The sequence below is a fragment of the Ovis canadensis genome, chromosome 9 (genome assembly GCF_042477335.2).
Source record: "Ovis canadensis isolate MfBH-ARS-UI-01 breed Bighorn chromosome 9, ARS-UI_OviCan_v2, whole genome shotgun sequence".
NCBI lineage: Eukaryota > Metazoa > Chordata > Mammalia > Artiodactyla > Bovidae > Ovis > Ovis canadensis.
The window spans coordinates 65,304,897-65,325,398 of record NC_091253.1 but is presented as its reverse complement, the minus strand read 5'-3'; positions in this window follow the sequence as shown (position 1 = coordinate 65,325,398).

Here is a 20,502-nt window from a genome sequence, read left to right as displayed (position 1 = left end):
AAGAAAGGTTTAACAAGGACCTAGAAGAAATAAAAAAGAGTCAATATATAATGAATAACACAATAAATGAGATCAGAAACACTCTGGAAGCAACAAATAGCAGAATAACGGAGGCAGAAGATAGGATTAGTGAAATAGAAGATAGAATGGTAGAAATAAATGAATCAGAGAGGAAACAAGAAAAACTAATTGAAAGAAATGAGGACAATCTCAGGGACCTCCAGGACCATATGAAATGCTCCAACATTTGAATCATAGGGGTCCCAGAAGAAGAAGACAAAAAGAAAGACTATGAGAAAATCCTTGAGGAGATAATAGTTGAAAACTTCCCTAAAATGGGAAAGGAAATTATCACCCAAGTCCAAGAAACACGGAGAGTTCCAAATAGGATAAACCCAAGGCAAAACACCCCAAGACACATATTCATCAAATTAACAAAGATCAAACACAAAGAACAAATATTAAAAGCAGCAAGGGAAAAACAACAAATAACACACAAGGGGATTCCCATAAGGATAACAGCTGCTCTTTCAAGAGAAACTCTTCAGGCCAGGAGGGAATGGCAGGACATACTTAAAGTGATGAAAGAAAATACCCTACAACCCAGATTATTGTACCCAGCAAGGATCTCATTCAAATACGAAGGAGAAATCAAAAGCTTTACAGACAAGCAAAAGCTGAGAGAATTCAGCACCACCAAATCAGCTCTCCAACAAATTCTAAAGGATATTCTCTAGACAGGAACACAAAAAGGGTGTATAAACCCGAACCCAAAACAATAAAGTAAATGGCAACAGGATCATACTTATCAATAATTACCTTAAATGTAAATGGATTGAATGTCCCAACCAAAAGACAAAGACTGGCCAAATGGATACAAAAACAAGACCCCTCTATATGCTGCTTACAAGAGACTCACCTTAAAACAAGGGACACATACAGACTGAAAGTGAAGGGCTAGAAAAAGATATACCATGTAAATAGAGACCAAAAGAAAGGAGTGGCAATACTCATTTCCGATAAAATAGACTTTAAAACAAAGGCTGTGAAAAGAGACAAAGAAGGCCACTACATAATGATCAAAGGATCAATCCAAGAAGAAGATATAGCAATTATAAATATATATGCACCCAATACAGGAGCACCGCAATATGTAAGACAAATGCTAACAAGTATGAAAGGGGAAATCAACACTAACACAATAATAGTGGGAGACTTTAATACCCCACTCACACCTATGGACAGATCAACTAAACAGAAAAGCAACAAAGAAACGCAAACTTTAAATGATACATTAGACCAGTTGATATCTATAGGACATTTCACCCCAAAACAATGAATTTCACCTTTTTCTCAAGTGCTCATGGAACCTTCTCCAGGATAGATCACATCCTGGGCCATAAATCTAAACTTGATAAATTCAAAAAAATTGAAATCATTCCAAGCATCTTTTCTGACCATAATGCATTAAGATTAGATCTCAATTACAGGAGAAAAACTATTAAAAATTCCAACATATGGAGGTTGAACAACACACTTCTGAATAACCAACAAATCACAGAAGAAATAAAAAAAGAAATCAAAATATGCATAGAAACTAATGAAAATGAAAACACGACAACACAAAACCTGTGGGACACTGTAAAAGCAGTGCTAAGAGGAAAGTTCATAGCAATACAGGCATACCTCAAGAAACAAGAAAAAAGTCAAATAAATAACCTAACTCTACACCTAAAGCAACTAGAAAAGGAAGAATTGGAGAACCCCAGAGCTAGTAGAAGGAAAGAATCTTAAAAATTAGGGCAGAAATAAATGCAAAAGAAACAAAAGAGACCATAGCAAAAATCAACAAAGCCAAAAGCTGGTTCTTTGAAAGGATAAATAAAATTGACAAACCATTAGCCAGACTCATCAAGAAGCAAAGAGAGAAAAATCAAATCAATAAAATTAGAAATGAAAATGAGGAGATCACAACAGACAACACAGAAATACAAAGGATCATAAGAGACTACTAGCAGCAGTTATATGCCAATAAAATGGACAACGTGGAAGAAATGGACAAATTCTTAGAAAAGTACAATTTTCCAAAACTGAACCAGGAAGAAATAGAAAATCTTAACAGACCCATCACAAGCATGGAAATTGAAACTGTAATCAGAAATCTTCCAGCAAACAAAAGCCCAGATCCAGACGGCTTCACAGCTGAATTCTACCAAAAATTTCGAGAAGAGCTAACACCTATCCTCCTCAAACTCTTCCAGAAAATTGCAGAGGAAGGTAAACTTCCAAACTCATTCTATGAGGCCACCATCACCCTAATACCAAAACCTGACAAAGATGCTACAAAAAGAGAAAACTACAGGCCAATATCACTGATGAACATAGATGCAAAAATCCTCAACAAAATTCTAGCAATCAGAATCCAACAACACATTAAAAAGATCATACACCATGACCAAGTGGGCTTTATCCCAGGGATGCAAGGATTCTTCAATATCCGCAAATCAATCAATGTAATTCACCACATTAACAAATTGAAAAATAAAAACCATATGATTATCTCAATAGATGCAGAGAAGGCCTTTGACAAAATTCAACATCCATTTATGATAAAAACTCTCCAGAAAGCAGGAATAGAAGGAACATACCTCAACATAATAAAAGCCATATATGACAAACCCACAGAAAACATTATCATCAATGGTGAAAAATTGAAAGCATTTCCCCTAAAGTCAGGAACAAGACAAGGGTGCCCACTTTCACCGCTACTATTCAACATAGTTCTGGAAGTTTTGGCCACAGCAATCAGAGCAGAAAAAGAAATAAAAGGAATCCAAATTGGAAAAGAAGAAGTAAAACTTTCACTGTTTGCAGATGACATGATCCTCTACATAGAAAACCCTAAAGACTCCACCAGAAAATTACTAGAGCTCATCAATGAATATAGTAAAGTTGCAGGATATGAAATCAACACACAGAAATCCCTTGCATTCCTATACACTAATAATGAGAAAGTAGAAAAAGAAATTAAGGAAACAATTCCATTCACCATTGCAACGAAAAGAATAAAATATTTAGAAATATATCTACCTAAAGAAACTAAAGACCTATACATAGAAAACTATAAAACACTGGTGAAAGAAATCAAAGAGGACACTAAAAGATGGAGAAATATACCATGTTCATGGATCAGAAGAATCAATATAGTGAAAATGAGTATACTACCCAAAGCAATTTACAAATTGAACGCAATCCCTATTAAGCTACCAGCCATATTTTTCACAGAACTACAACAAATAATTTCAAGATGGGTATGGAAATACAAAAAACCTCGAATAGCCAAAGCAATCTTGAGAAAGAAGAATGGAACTGGAGGAATCAACTTGCCTGACTTCAGGCTCTACTACAAAGCCAGTCATCAAGACAGTATGGTACTGGCATAAAGACAGAAATATACATCAATGGAACAAAATAGAAAGCCCAGAGATAAATCCACACACATATGGACACCTTATCTTTGACAAAGGAGGCAAGAATATACAATGGAGTAAAGACAATCTCTTTAACAAGTGGTGCTGGGAAAACTGGTCAACCACTTGTAAAAGAATGAAACTAGATCACTTTCTAACACCGCACATGAAAATAAACTCAAAATGGATTAAAGATCTAAATGTAAGACCAGACATTATAAAACGCCTAGAGGAGAATATAGGCAAAACACTCTCAGACATAAATCACAGCAGGATCCTCTATGATCCACCTCCCAGAATTCTGGAAATAAAAATAAAAATAAACAAATGGGATCTAATTAAAATTAAAAGCTTCTGCACAACAAAGGAAAATATAAGCAAAGTGAAAAGACAGCCTTCTGAATGGGAGAAAATAATAGCAAATGAAGCAACTGACAAACAACTAATCTCAAAAATATACAAGCAACTTATGCAGCTCAATTCAAGAAAAATAAACGACCCAATCAAAAAATGGGCCAAAGAACTAAATAGACATTTCTCCAAAGAAGACATACGGATGGCTAACAAACACATGAAAAGATGCTCAACATCACTCATTATTAGAGAAATGCAAATCAAAACCACAATGAGGTCCCACTTCACACCAGTCAGAATGGCTATGATCCAAAAATCTGCAAGCAATAAATGCTGGAGAGGGTGTGGAGAAAAGGGAACCCTCCTACACTGTTGGTGGGAATGCAAACTAGTACAGCCACTATGGAGAACAGTGTGGAGATTCCTTAAAAAACTGCAAATAGAACTACCTTATGACCCAGCAATCCCACAGCTGGGCATACACACCGAGGAAACCAGAATTGAAAGAGACACATGTACCCCAATGTTCATCGCAGCACTGTTTATAATAGCCAGGACATGGAAACAACCTAGATGTCCATCAGCAGATAAATGGATAAGAAAGCTGTGGTACATATACACAATGGAGTATTACTCAGCCGTTAAAAAGAATTCATTTGAATCAGTTCTGATGAGATGGATGAAACTGGAGCCAATTATACAGAGTGAAGTAAGCCAGAAAGAAAAACACCAATACAGTATACTAACACATATATATGGAATTTAGAACGATGGCAATGACGACCCTGTATGCAAGACAGGAAAAAAGACACAGATGTGTATAACGGACTTTTGGACTCAGAGGGAGAGGGAGAGGGTGGGATGATTTGGGAGAATGGCATTGTAACATGTATACTATCATGTAAGAATTGAATCTCCAGTCTATGTCCGACGCAGGATACAGCATGCTTGGGGCTGGTGCACGGTGATAACCCAGAGAGATGTTATGGGGAGGGAGTTGGGAGGAGGGTTCATGTTTGGGAATGCATGTACACCCATGGTGGATTCATGTCAATGTATGGCAAAACCAATACGGTATTGTAAAGTAAAACAAAGTAAAAAAAAAAAAAAAAAAAAAAAAACATAAAGGTGATAATTACAACATCTGCATTAAAATAAAGATTTCCCACACATCAAAAAAAAAAAAGAAAGAAATGGACGTTGCTTTTCAAAAAAAAAAAAAAGTCATCACAGAAGTTGCAAATTTCCTTTCTCCATTTTCTATACACATTAAGAGTTTATCCAATGAAAAGTAGATGTTTTATTAAGATATTTCCTACAAGCTGAAATAATCTGACATCCAATACTAGAATTTTGAAATTAATATTTCCCACTGTTTGATCTTTCATTTTTCAATTGATTCATGTCTTACTTCAGTATTTTAAAATTGTCTTTTTGCAAGCTTTGATTTCAAGAATTTCTAATTGGGAAAACTTCACAAGCTAGATTTTGGCATCACAATTGTTTTTTTGTTTTGTTTTGTTTTGTTTTTAATTTTTAGTTTTTTATTTTTTAAATTTTAAAATCTTTAATTCTTACATGCGTTCCCAAACATGAACCCCCCTCCCACCTCTCTCCCCATAACATCTCTCTGGGTCATCCCCATGCACCAGCCCCAAGCATGCTGCACCCTGCGTCAGATGTAGACTGGCGATTCAGTTCTTACATGATAGTATACATGTTACAATGCCATTCTCCCAAATCATCCCACCCTCTCCCTCTCCCTCTCCCTCTGAGTCCAAAAGTCCGTTATACACATCTGTGTCTTTTTTCCTGTCTTGCATACAGGGTCGTCATTGCCATCTTCCTAAATTCCATATATATGTGTTAGTATACTGTATTGGTATTTTCCTTTCTGGCTTACTTCACTCTGTATAATCGGCTCCAGTTTCATCCATCTATCAGAACTGATTCAAATGAATTCTTTTTAACGGCTGAGTAATACTCCATTGTGTATATGTACCACAGCTTTCTTATCCATTCATCTGCTGATGGACATCCAGGTTGTTTCCATGTCCTGGCTATTATAAACAGTGCTGCGATGAACATTGGGGTACATGTGTCTCTTTCAATTCTGGTTTCCTCGGTGTGTATGCCCAGCTGTGGGATTGCTGGGTCATAAGGTAGTTCTATTTGCAGTTTTTTAAGGAATCTCCACACTGTTCTCCATAGTGGCTGTACTAGTTTGCATTCCCACCAACAGTGTAGGAGGGTTCCCTTTTCTCCACACCCTCTCCAGCATTTATTGCTTGCAGATTTTTGGATCATAGCCATTCTGACTGGTGTGAAGTGGGACCTCATTGTGGTTTTGATTTGCATTTCTCTAATAATGAGTGATGTTGAGCATCTTTTCATGTGTTTGTTAGCCATCCGTATGTCTTCTTTGGAGATATGTCTATTTAGTTCTTTGGCCCATTTTTTGATTGGGTCGTTTATTTTTCTTGAATTGAGCTGCATATGTTGCTTGTATATTTTTGAGATTAGTTGTTTGTCAGTTGCTTCATTTGCTATTATTTTCTCCCATTCAGAAGGCTGTCTTTTCACCTTGCTTATAGTTTCCTTTGTTGCACAGAAGCTTTTAATTTTAATTAGATCCCATTTGTTTATTTTTGCTTTTATTTCCAGAATTCTGGGAGGTGGATCATAGAGGATCCTGCTGTGATTTATGTCTGAGAGTGTTTTGCCTATATTCTCCTCTAGGAGTTTTATAGTGTCTGATCTTACATTTAGATCTTTAATCCATTTTGAGTTTATTTTTGTGTGCAGTGTTAGAAAGTGATCTAGTTTCATTCTTTTACAATTGGTTGACCAGTTTTCCCAGCACCACTTGTTAAAGAGATTGTCTTTACTCCATTGTATATTCTTGCCTCCTTTGTCAAAGATAAGGTGTCCATATGTGTGTGGATTTATCTCTGGGCTTTTGGCATCACAATTGTTAAATACTTTTAGGCTGAATTACATAGCAGTTCTTCTAATGCTCAAGCAGGTATAAATCTCGTTGATAATGGCCAGTGTTGAGATCACTGCTTAAAATGTATTTGTTTTGAAAACCAGCCTCATTTAAAAAAAAACATGGTTTAATTACTCTGACAATAACAGTTTCTATTTTAATTGGTGGGATATTAATTATGAATAATGTGTGGCACTATGAATTCCAAATACATTTCTGCTTAAAAGTTTCTCAACTTAGTAAGACCATTCTCTTTGTCTTGCAGGTTTTATCTCACCAAGTTTTGTATATATACAGCCTCTAAAAATTTTTTCAATGTTGATTTTTTTAATAAATTTTTTAATTTTTAAAATAAATTTATTCATTTTAATTGGAGGCTAATGACTTTACAACATTGTAGTAGTTTTGCCATACATTGCCATGAATCAGCCACGGGTATACATGTGTTTCCCATCCTGAACCGCCCCCCCTCTCACATACCTCCCCGTCCCATCCCTCTGAATCATCCCAGTGCACCAGCCCTGAGCACCCTGTCCCATGCATCTACCTGGACTGGCGATCTGTTTCACATATGATAATATACATGTTTCAGTGTCATTCTCCCAAAACATTCCACCCTCGCCCTCTCCCACAGAGTTCAAAAAACTGTTCCTTCTATTCCTGCTTTCTGGAGAGTTTTTATCATAAATGGATGTTGAATTTTGTCAAAGGCTTTCTCTGCATCTATTGAGATAATCATATGGCTTTTATCTTTTAATTTGTTAATGTGGCGTACTATGTTAATTGATTTGCAGATATTGAAGAATCCTTGTATCCCTGGGATAAAGCCCACTTGGTCATGATGTATGATCTTTTTAATATGTTGTTGGATTCTGTTTGCTAGAATTTTCTTAAGGATTTTTCATCTATGTTCATTAGTGATATTGGCCTGTAGTTTTCTCTTTCTGTGGCATCTTTGTCAGATTTTGGTATTAGGGTGACAGTGGTCTCATAGAATGAGTTTGGAAGTTTACCTTCCTCTGCAATTTTCTGGAAGAGTTCGAGTAAGATAGGTGTTAGCTCTTTTCTAAATTTTTGGTAGAATTCAGCTGTGAAGCCGTCTGGACCTGGGCTTTTGTTTGCTGGAAGATTTCTGATTACAGTTTCAATTTCCATGCTTGTGATGGGTCTGTTAAGGTTTTCTATTTCTTCCTGGTTCAGTTTTGGAAAGTCGTACTTTTCTAAGAATTTGTCCATTTCTTCCACGTTGTCCATTTTATTGGCATATAATTGCTGATGGTAGTCTCTAATGATCCTTTGTATTTCTGTGTTGTCTGTTGTGATCTCTCCATTTTCATTTCTAATTTTATTGATTTGATGTTTCTCCCTTTTTTTCTTGATGAGTGTGGCTAATGGTTTGTCAATTTTATTTATTCTTTCAAAGAACCAGCTTTTGGCTTTGTTGATTTTTGCTATGGTCTCTTTTGTTTCTTTTGCATTTATTTCTGCCCTAATTTTTAAGATTTCTTTCCTTCTACTAACCCTGGGGTTCTCCAATTCTTCCTTTTCTAGTTGCTTTAGGTGTAGAGTTAGGTTATTTATTTGACTTTTTTCTTGTTTCTTGAGGTATGCCTGTATTGCTATGAACCTTCCCCTTAGAACTGCTTTTACAGTGTCCCACAGGTTTTGGGTTGTTGTGTTTTCATTTTCATTCATTTCTATACATATTTTGATATCTTTTTTTTATTTATTCTGTGATTTGTTGGTTATTCAGCAGCGCGTAGTTCAGCCTCCATATGTTGGAATTTTTAATAGTCTTTCTCGTGTAATTGACATCTAATCTTACTGCATTGTGGTCAGAAAGATGCTTAGAATGATGTCAGTTTTTTTGAATTTACCAAGACTAGCTTTATGGCCCAGGATGTGATCTATCCTGGAGAAGGTTCCGTGTGCACTTGAGAAAAAGGTGAAATTCATTGTTTTCGGTTGAGTATCCTATAGATATCAATTAGGTCTAACTGGTCTATTGTATCAATTAAGTTTGTGTTTCCTTGTTAATTTCCTGCTTAGTTGATCTGTCCATAGGTGTGAGTGGGGTATTAAAGTCTCCCACTACTATTGTGTTATTGTTAATTTCCCCTTTCATACTTGTGTAGCATTTGTCTTACATATTGTGGTGCTCCTATGTTGGGTGCATATATATTCATGATTGTTATATCTTCTTCTTGGATTGATCCTTTGATCATTATGTAGTGGCCTTCTTTGTCTCTTTTCACAGCCTTTGTTGTAAAGTCTATTTTATCTGATGTGAGTATTGCTACTCCTGCTTTCTTTTGGTCTCTATTTGCGTGGAATATCTTTTTCCAGCCCTTCACTTTCAGTCTGTATGTGTCCCTTGTTTTGAGGTGAGTCTCTTGTATGCAATATATTAAGGGGTCTTGTTTTTGTATCCATTCGGCCAGTCTTTTTTGTCTTTTGGTTGGGGCATTCAATCCATTTACGTTTAAGGTAATTATTTATAAGTATGATTCTGTTGCCATTTACTTTATTGTTTTGGGTTCGGGTTTATACACCCTTTTTGTGTTTCCTGTCTAGAGAAGATCCTTTAGCATTTGTTGGAGAGCTCCTTTGGTGGTGCTGAATTCTCTTTGCTTTTGTTTGTCTGTAAAGCTTTTGATTTCTCCTTCGTATTTGAATGAGATTCTTGCTGGGTACAATAATCTGGGCTGTAGAGTATTTTCTTTCATCACTTTAAGTATGTCCTGCCATTCCCTCCTGGCCTGAAGAGTTTCTCTTGAAAGAGCAGCTGTTATCCTTATGGGAATCCCCTTGTGTGTTATTTGTTGTTTTTCCCTTGCTGCTTTTAATATTTGTTTTCTGTGTTTGATCTTTGTTAATTTGATGAATATGTGTCTTGGAGTGTTTTGCCTTGGCTTATCCTGTTTGGGACTCTCTGAGTTTCTTGGACTTGGGTGATAATTTCCTTTCCCATTTTAGGGAAGTTTTCAACTAATATCTCCTCAAGGATTTTCTCATGGTCTTTCTTTTTGTCTTCTTCTGAGACTGCCATGATTCAAATGTTGCATTTAAGGTTGTCCCAGAAGTCTCTGAGATTGTCCTCATTTCTTTTAATTCATTTTTCTTTTTTCCTCTCTGATTCATTTATTTCTACCATTCTATCTTCTACCTCACTAATACTATCTTCTGCCTCTGTTATTTCTACTGTTGGTTCCCTCCAGAGTGTCAAGGCTATGGTTTTTCCAGTGGTCATGTATGGATGTGAGAGTTGGACTGTGAAGAAAGCTGAGTGCCAAAGAATTGATGCTTTTGAACTGTGGTGTTGGAGAAGACTCTTGAGAGTCCCTTGGACTGCATGGAGATCCAACCGGTCCATTCTAAAGGAGACCAGCCCTTGGTGTTCTTTGGAAGGAATGATGCTAAAGCTGAAACTCCAGTACTTTGGCCACCTCATGTGAAGAGTTGACTCATTGAAAAAGACTCTGATGCTGGGAAGGATTGGGGGCAGGAGGAGAAGGGGATGACATAAGATGAGATGACTGAATGGTATCACTGACTCAATGGATGTAAGTTTGAGTGAAGTCCGGGAGTTGATGATGGACAGGGAGGCCTGGCGTGCTGTGATTCATGGGGTTGCAAAGAGTCAGACATGACTGAATGACTGAACGAACTGAACTGAAATGATTGCATTATTCATTATACATTTACTCTTTTTTATTTCTTCTAGGTCCTTCTTAAACCTTTCTTGCATCTTCTCAATCCTTGTCTCCAGGCTATTTATTGTAACTCCATTTTGTTTTCAAGATTTTGGATCATTTTCAGTATCATTATTCAGAATTCCTTATCAGGTAGATACCATATCTCTTCCTCTTTTGTTTTGTTTTGTGGGTATTGCCGTGAAGAGATACCCCATGCCTAAGGTAAGAGAAACCCAAGTAAGATGGTGGGTGTTGCAACAGGGCATCAGAGGGCAGACACACTGAAACCATACTCACAGAAAACTACTCAATCTAATCACACCAGGACTACAGCCTTTTCTAACTCAATGAAACCAAGCCATGCCCACGGGGCAACCCAAGATGGGCAGGTCATGGTGGAGAGATCTGACAGAATGTGGTCCACTGGAGAAGGGAATAGCAAGCCACTTCAGTATTCTTGCCTTGAGAACCCCTTGAACAGTATGAAAAGGCAAGATGATAGGATACTGAAAGAGGAACTCCCCAGGTCGGGAGGTGCCCAATATGCTACTGGAGATCACTGGAGAAAAAACTCCAGAAAGAATGAAGGGATGGAGCCAAAGCAAAAACAATACACAGCTGTGGATGTGAATGGTGATAGAAGCAAGGTCCGATGCTGTAAAGAGCAATATTGCACAGGAACCTGGAATGTCAGGTCCATGAATCAAGGCAAATTGGAAGTGGTCAAACAGGAGATGGCAAGGGTGAACATTGACATTAGGAATCAGTGAACTAAGATGGACTGGAATGGGTGAATTTAACTCAGATGACCATTATGTCTACTACTGCAGGCAGGAATCCCTCAGAAGAAATGGAGTAGCCATCATGGTCAACAAAAAAGTCCAAAATGCAGTACTTGGATGCAATCTCAAAAATGACAGAATGATTTCTGTTCATCTCCAAGGCAAACCATTCAATATCACAGTTATCCAAGTCTATGCACAACCAGTAATGCTGAAGAAGCTGAAACTGAATGGTTTATGAAGACCTACAAGACCTTGTAGAACTAACACCCAAACAAGATGTCCTTTTCATTATAGGGGACTGGAATGCAAAAGTAGGAAGTCAAGAAACACCTAGAGTAACAGGCAAATTTGGCCTTGGAATACAGAATGAAGCAGGGCAAAGACTAATAGAGATTTGCCAAGAAAATGCACTGGTCATAGCAAACACTCTCTTCCAACAACACAAGAGAAGACTCTACCAATGGACATCACCAGATGGTCAACACTGAAATCAGATTGATTATATTCTTTGCAGCCAAAGATGGAGAAGCTCTATACAGTCAACAAAAACAAGACCAGGAGCTGACTGTGGCTCAGACCATGAAACCCTTATTACCAAATTCAGACTCAAATTGAAGAAAGTAGGGGAAACTGCTAGATCATTCAGGTATGACCTAAATCAAATCCCTTTTGATTATACAGCGGAAGTGAGAAATAGATTTAAGGGCCTAGATCTGATAGAGTGCCTGATGAACTATGGAATGAGGTTTGTGACTGTACAGGAGACAGGGATCAAGACCATCCCCATGGAAAAGAAATGCAAAAAAGCAAAATGGCTGTGTGGGAAGGCCTTACAAATATCTGTGAAAAGAAGAGAGGTGAAAAGCAAAGGAGAAAAGGAAAGATATAAGCATCTGAATGCAGAGTTCCAAAGAACAGCAAGAAGAGATAAGAAAGCCTTCTTCAGTGATCAATGCAAAGAAGTAGAGGAAAAGAACGGAATGGGAAAGACTAGAGATCTCTTCAAGAAAATTAGTGATACCAAGGGAATATTTCATGCAAAGATGGGCTTGATAAAGGACAGAAATTGTATGGACCTAACAGAAGCAGAAGATATTAAGAAGAGGTGGCAAAAATACACAGAAGAACTGTACAAAAAAAGATCTTCACGACTCAGATAATCATGATGGTGTGATCACTCATCCAGAGCCAGACATCCTGGAATGTGAAGTCAAGTGGGCTTTGAAAAGCATCGCTATGAACAAAACTAGCAGAGGTGATGGAATTCCAGTTGAGCTGTTTCAAATACTGAAAGATGATGCTGTTAAAGTGCTGCACTCAATATGCCAGCAAATTTGGAAAACTCAGCAGTGGCCACAGGACAGGAAAAGGTCAGTTTTCATTCCAATTCCAAAGAAAAGCAATGCAAAAGAATGCTCAAACTACTGCACAACTGCACTCATCTCACATGCTAGTAAAGTAATGCTCAAAATTCTCCAAGCCAGGCTTCAGCAATACATGAACCGTGAACTTCCAGATGTTCAAGCTGCTTTTAGAAAAGGCAGAGGAACCAGAGATCAAATTGCCAACGTCCACTGGATCATGGAAAAAGCAAGAGAGTTCCAGAAAAACATCTATTTCTGCTTTATTGACTATGCCAAAGCCTTTGACTGTGTGGATCACAATAAACTGTGGAAAACTCTGAAAGAGATGGGAATACGAGACCACTTGACCTGCCTCTTGAGAAATCTGTATGCAGGTCAGGAAGCAACAGTTAGAACTGGACATGGAACAACAGACTGGTTCCAAACAGGAAAAGGAGTACGTCAAGGCTGTATATTGGCACCCTGCTTATTTAACTTCTATGTAGAGTACATCATGAGAAATGCTGGACTGGAAGAAACACAAGCTGGAATCAAGATTTCAAGGAGAAATATCAGTCACCTCAGATATACAGATGACACCACCCTTATGGCAGAAAGTGAAGAGGAACAAAAAAGCCTCTTGATGAAAGTGAAAGAGGAGAGTGAAAAAGTTGGCCTAAAGCTCAACATTCAGAAAACGAAGATCATGGCATCCTGTCCCATCACTTCATGGGAAATAGATGGGGAAACAGTGGAAACAGTGTCAGACGTTATTTTTGGGGGCTCCAAAATCACTGCAGATGGTGACTGCAGCCATGAAATTAAAAGACGCCTTACTCCTTGGAAGAAAAGTTATGAACAACCTAGACAGTATATTCAAAAGCAGAGACATTATTTTGCCAACTGAGGTCCGTCTAGTCAAGGCTATGGTTTTTCCTGTGGCCATGTATGGATTTGAGAGTTGGATTGTAAAGAAGGCTGAGCGCCGAAGAATTGATGCTTTTGAACTGTGGTGTTGGAGAAGACTCTTAAGAGTCCCTGGGACTGCAAGGAGATCCAACCAGTCCATTTTGAAGGAGATCAGCCCTGGGATTTCTTTGGAAGGAATGATGCTAAAGCTGAAACTCCAGTACTTTGGCCACCCTATGCGAAGAATCAACTCTTTGGGAAAGACTCTGATGCTGGGAGGGACTGGGGGCAGGAGGAAAAGGGGACGACAGAGGATGAGATGGCTGGATAGCATCACTGACTCGATGGACATGAGTCTGAGTGAATTCCGGAAGTTGGTGATGGACAGGGAGGCCTGGCATGCTGCGATTCATGGGGTCGCAAAGAATTGGACACGACTGAGAGACTGAACTGAACTATCCTGTTCCTTTACCTGCTGAGTATTTCTCTGCCTTTTCATCTTGTCTAGATTACTGTGTTTGGGGAGGCCTTTCCATATTCTGGCAGTTTGTGGTTCCTCTTTATTGTGGAAGTTCCTCACTGTGGATGGGGTTGGATGCATGGCTTGTCAAGGTTTCCTGGTTAGGGAAGCTTGTGTCAGTGTTCTAGTGGGTGGAGCTGCATTTCTTGTCTCTGGTGTGCAATGAAGTGTCCAGTGGTGAGTTTTGAAGTGTCAGTGGGTTCCGAGTGACTTTGGGCAGCCTGTATATTGAAGCTTAGGGTTATGTTCCTATGTTGCTGGAGAATTTGCATGGTATGTCTTGCTCTGGAACTTGTTGGATCTTGGTTGGTGCTTGGTTTCAGTGTAGGTATGGAGGCTTCTGGATGAGCTCTTATCGATAATGTTCCCTGGAGTCAGGAGTTCTCTGGTGTTCTCAGGTTTTGAGCTTAAACCTCTGGCCCCTGGATTTCAGTCTTATTCTTTCAGTAGCCTCAAGACTTCTCCATCTATACAGCACTCCTTTCAAAAACAACGGGCTGCCTTTCTGGGTGCCTGATGTCCTCTGCCAGCATTCAGAAGTTGTTTTGTGGAATTTGCTCTGCGTTCAAATGTTCTTTCAATGGAATTGTGGGGGAGAAAGTGGTCTCCCCATCCTATTCCTCTGCCATCTGAAGACCGCCATCCTGCTCTTTTAAACTAATTTACATTATCATTCACAAAAGTCATAAGTGTTCAACAAAATAAATTAAAAAAAAAAAACTAAAAGTAGAATTACGATATGACTCAGCAATTACATTCCTGGTAATTAATTTAAAAATTAATTCTTGGTAGAGTTAATTACAGTTGTCAAGATACGAGAACCTCCTAAGTGTCCATCAACAGATGACAGATAAAGATGACATGGTATATATTACAATGGAATACTACACAGCATAAAAAAGAATGAAAATTTTGCCACTTGTAGCAACATGGTTGGACTTAGAGGACATTATGCTAAGTGAGAATGTCAGACAGTGACAAACAAATATGTGTGATATAACTTACATGTAAAATCTAAAATAAACAACAAGCTAGTGACTATTAAAAAATAAAGCAGACTCACAGATATAGAGAACAAGCCAGTGGGGAGAAAGAGAGGAACATTATAAGGGTGGGAGATACAAACTATTAGGTGTATGAGAGGCTTAGCAATATATTGTGCAACATAGGGAATACAGCCAATATGCTATAATAGCTGTAAATAGAAAGTAACTCTTAAAAATTGTATAAATATTTAAATAAAAATTTAAATATTGCAAATAATGTTATCTGACAAATAATGCAATTAATCTGAGAAAGAGATGATCTATTTGATTTATATGTGGCAAGTATAATTTCTGTTTTTCATTAAAAATAAAATATATCTGAATATAAAAATGCATTCCAACATTAAAGATGATATGCTTAAAAATGTTATAAAAAAGTTTTACTCTGATTACATGACTTAGATTAAAACTTAACCTTTTATGGGAAATTAACTGATTTGCTTTTTTGACGTATCCAATGATAGCAGCATTGTTTGACTGCTAGTTCATCTGCTAACGGAACTTACATATAAACAGCTATTGTTTCCTGTGTTAACACATGCACAAGAATTTTTGAAATCAATAAAGACTGAAATTACTTTAGAAGAGCAATAATTTCAGCTAATGAAAAGTCAGACTTCAAAAAGAAGTAAAAAGAGAGAAACTGGATTTTCCTATAGGGAAATCTAAGCTGACACAGCACATCAGAATTGTCCCAAGTTGCTGAAGGAAGCCAGAACCAGTCTTTGCCTGTGAGCTCTCCCAGGAAGGGGACAAGACATTGAGCAAAGTAACTCTCACCAGTTGACACATTTTGTATAGCTAATAGCTAGGCACTGTCTGCTAGAAGCACTTCAGTAGCTGGAGAAATAAGCCCTTCACTCCTACAAAGAGATTTGTGCAATATATCATATTCACTACAGTCACTGTCTATGTTCTTATTAATTCTTTACAAAATTCAAAAATCTTTTAAAAAATATTTAACAATGACTATGTCAGTCACTGTTCTAAGCGCTTTGCATATATACAATCTATTCAGTCTTTACAACCCTAGAAAGTGGGTACGTTATTACCTTCTCTTTATAGATAATTTCTCCATTCAGTTCAGTCACTCAGTCATATCCGACTCTCTGCAACACCATCAACTGCAGCATGCCCAGCCTCCCTGTCCATCACCAACTCCCGGAGTCCACCCAAACCCATGTCTATTGAGTCAGTGATGCCATCCAACCAGCTCATCCTCTGTCATCCCCTTCTCCTCCTGCCTTCAATCTTTCCCAGCATCGGGGTCTTTTCAAATGAGTAAGCTCTTCGCATCAGGTGGCCAAAGAATTGGAATTTCAGCTTCAGCATCATTCCTTCCAATGAACACTCAGGACTGATGTCCTGTAGGATGGACTGGTTGGATCTCCTTGCAGTCCAACGGACTCTCAAGAGTCTTCTCCAACACCACACTTCAAAACCATCAATTCTTCGGCTCTAAGCTTTCTTTATAGTCCAACTCTCATATCCATACATGATCACTGGAAAAACCATAGCCTTTACTAGATGGACCTTTGTTAGCAAAATAATGTCTCTGTTTGTTAATATGCTGTCTAGGTTGGTCATAACTCTCCTTCCAAGGAGTAAGCATCTTTTAATTTCATGGCTGCAGTCACCATCTGCAGTGATTTTGGAGCCCAAAATAATAAAGTCAGCCACTGTTTCCACTGTTTCCCCATCTATTTCCCATGAAGTGATGGGACCAGATGCCATGATCTTTGTTTTCTGAATGTTGAGCTTTAAGCCAACTTTTTAACTCTCGTCTTTCACTTTGATTAAGAGCCTCTTTAGTTCTTCTTACTTTTAATTAAAAGAGAGCCAAGCTTGTAACTAACACCCTGGCTTCAAGTCCTACCCAAGCCATGGATGATTTGGGAATCATTTGTTAATGATTTGTTCATCATTTTGATCACTTTTTTCCTTATATAAGCGCTTCCCTAGTGGTTCAGCTGGTAAAGAATCTACCTACAATGTGGGAGACCAGGGTTGGATCCCTGGGTTGGGAAGATCCCCTGGAGAAGGGAAAAGCTACCCAATCCAGTATTCTGGCCTGGAGAATTCCATGGACTGTATAATCCATGGGGTCGCAAAGAGTCAGAAATGACTGAGTGACTTTCACTTTCACTTTTCCTTATATGAAATAAAGGAGACTATATTTGTTAATCTCTAAGAAATTTTGAAATTCTAAAAACTATAAATAAATATATAATTATACATATATGATCAGAGAAGGCAATGGCACCCCACTCCAGTACTCTTGCCTGGAGGATCCCATGGATGGAGGAGCCTGGTAGGCTGCAGTCCATGGGGTCGCTAAGAGTTGGACACGACTGAGTGACTTCCCTTTCAGTTTTCACTTTCATGTATTAGAGAAGGAAATGGCAACCCACTCCAGTGTTCTTGCCTGGAGAATCCCAGGGATGATGGATCCTGGTAGGCTGCTGTTTATGGGGTCACACAGAGTCAGACACGACTGAAGCGACTTAGCAGCAGCAGCATACATATATGATAATCAGCCTTATTAAGTTTAAGTTAAAAAGTCATATCAACTCACATCAGGTTGCTGAATGGTGGTCTTATCACATTGTCCATCAAGTTAGAACAGTTTGTCAGAGACACTGTAATAGTTTTTGGTTGTTACCTAAAAACGTACTGCCAATTTAGAGTTACAAAACAACCCCCATTCATCACCTTACAGTTCCATAATCAGCATTCCAAGCATGACTCAACTGGGTTCTCTGGACAAAGTCTTGCATGGCTGAAATGTGTCAGCCAGGCTGGGGCCTCATGTGGAACTTGAAGCTTTCTTTTCTTTTTTTTTTTCAAAATGATATTGTCACTTTTATTAGAAAATATTTTTTTTTATTGTGGTAAAGATCACATAACATAAAACATACTCTTTTAACCATATTTACCATCACAGTTCAGTGGCAGTAAGTACATTCACATTGCTGTGCAACTTTGAGGTTTTCTTTTAAGCATATTCTAGTTGTTGGCAGAATACAGTTCCTTGCAGTCATAGACTGAGGTCCTAAAAGTCACTCTCCTCTATAGCGGTTCAAAAAATGGTTACTTTGTTCTCCTCCTCAAAACTGTCAAGAGGGCATCTCCCTGACTCTTCATCTTTTAAATTCTAGACCACTTCTTAAGAGCTTACCTGAGTAGATCAGGTTCACTCGTGCTAAATCACTTTAGTTGTGTCCGACTCTTTGCAACCCCATGGACTGTAGCCCTCCAGGCTCCTCTGTCCATGGGATTCTCCAGGCAAGAATACTGCAGTGGGTTGCCATGCCCTCATCTAGGGAATCTTCTCAACCCAGATATCGAACCCATGTCTCCTTCATTGGCAAGTTTTTTACCTGGGGGTTTACCAGTGGGTTCTTTACCACTAGTGCCACCTGGGAAGCTTCAACTTAGCTTATCTCCCTTCTGATTAATTCAATCATGTGTTTTAAATATATTTACAAAAATCCCTCTTGCTGATAATAAAGCATAAAATGAGAGTGATTTCACATCTTACCTATGTGCTTTTCCCACAACCAAGAGGAGGGGATTATACAGAAAGTATACAATATACAGGGAGTCATGAAAAAGCTGGTTTAAAAATCAGCATTCAGAAAATGAAGGTCATGGCATCAGGTCCCACCACTTCATGGCAAATAGATGGGGGAAAAAATGGAAACAGTGACAGACTTTATTTTCTTGGGCTCCAAAATCACTGGAGCTGGTGACTGCTGCTATGAAATTGAAAGACACTTGCTCCTTGGAAGAAAATATATGACAAATTTAGCGTATTAAAAAGCAGAGACATCACTTTGCTGACAAAGGTCCATAGTCGTACAGATAGAAGTTTGGACCATAAAGAAAGCTGAGTGCCAATAAATTGATGCTTTCATACTGTGGTACTGGATAAGACTGTTAAGAGTCCCTTGAACTGCAAGGAGATCAAATCAGTTAATCCTAAAGGCAATCAACCCAGAATATTTATTGGAAGGACTGATGAAGAAGCTAAAGCTCCAATAGTTTGGCCACCTGATGCAAACAACTGATTATTGGAAAAGACCCTAATCCTGGGAATGATTGAAGTCAGGAGGAAAAAGGGATGAAGAGGATGAGATGGTTGGAGGGCATCACCAGCTCGATGGACATGAGTGTGAGCAAGCTCCAGGAGTTGGTGATGGGCAGGAAAGCCTGGTGTGCTGCAGTCCATGGGGTTTCAAAGAGTCAGACATGACTGAGTGACTGAACTAAACTAAACCGAAGTATTTGTTATGAAAGCCCAAGTAGACAGAGATGGGTGGGAATCTTGGGGGACAGTTTAGAATCCTGCCTGTTGCAGGCACATAAAAGAACTTGAATGGCTGTGCATCTTTTGAGGTTTTGGAGGTAAAAGGTCAGTCTACTGTGTGCTCTCATATACTGACTGAGATACAGGAAGAATCTAGTAACTAAATGTGTTCTATAAGAGATTGACATATAAACCAGTGATGAACAGTTACATTTGACAATAACAAGCTGTGGTAATTCCCTGTGCTGAGTATGTTTATAAAGTTGTAAGATGGCAGACAAGGAAGATTTATGGAAATTTGGAGATTAAAGTTCTGAGCCTTGCCATGTTTTCCACAATCTTTTCATCCTGTTTCTTGCAATCCCATTGCTTCCCTGTAGTGACTTTCTCATCCCTGAGACCTAATAAATTGAGCATCTCACTGGTAGTACAATTGCAACTTTTATAAATCCAGTCTCAGACTCCCTGGTGGTCCAGTGGCTGAGAGTCCACAGACCCAATGTAGGGAGCTTAACTGCTTTGGCACTTTAGGAGATGAGAGATTTGTTCTAAGCTACCATCAAAGCTTTAACATTTGCCACTTAAATTCTGAATGAGAATTTTACAACCTTCATTTCCTTTTTTTTTTTTTTGAGTAAGCTTTGCATTTATAAGACACCAAATATATACACAATTAATAATCATTGTTTAATTAAAAACTAAATTATTCAATTATTTGGTCTGTCAGTCAATGGTTTATCTTCTGTACTCATCACCTGCACCTGCTATGGGTAATTTGAATATTTGTGATGGTAGCACCTGACAGAGATACCGTTCTCCCCTCTCGCAGCCAGAAGATGGTCCACACACACCTCAAATGTGAGCAACCAACCCGGAATCTTACTTCGAGGGTGTACTTCATAGAGCTATGCTGCTGCTGCTGCCGTTGCTGCTGCTGCTTAGTTACTCAGGCGTGTCCGATTCTTTTCGACCTCATGGACTGTAGCCCACCAGGCTCCTCTGCACACAGGATTCTCCAGCCAAGAATACTGCAGTGGGTTGCCATTCCCTTCTCCAGGGGATCCTCCCAACCCAGGGATCAA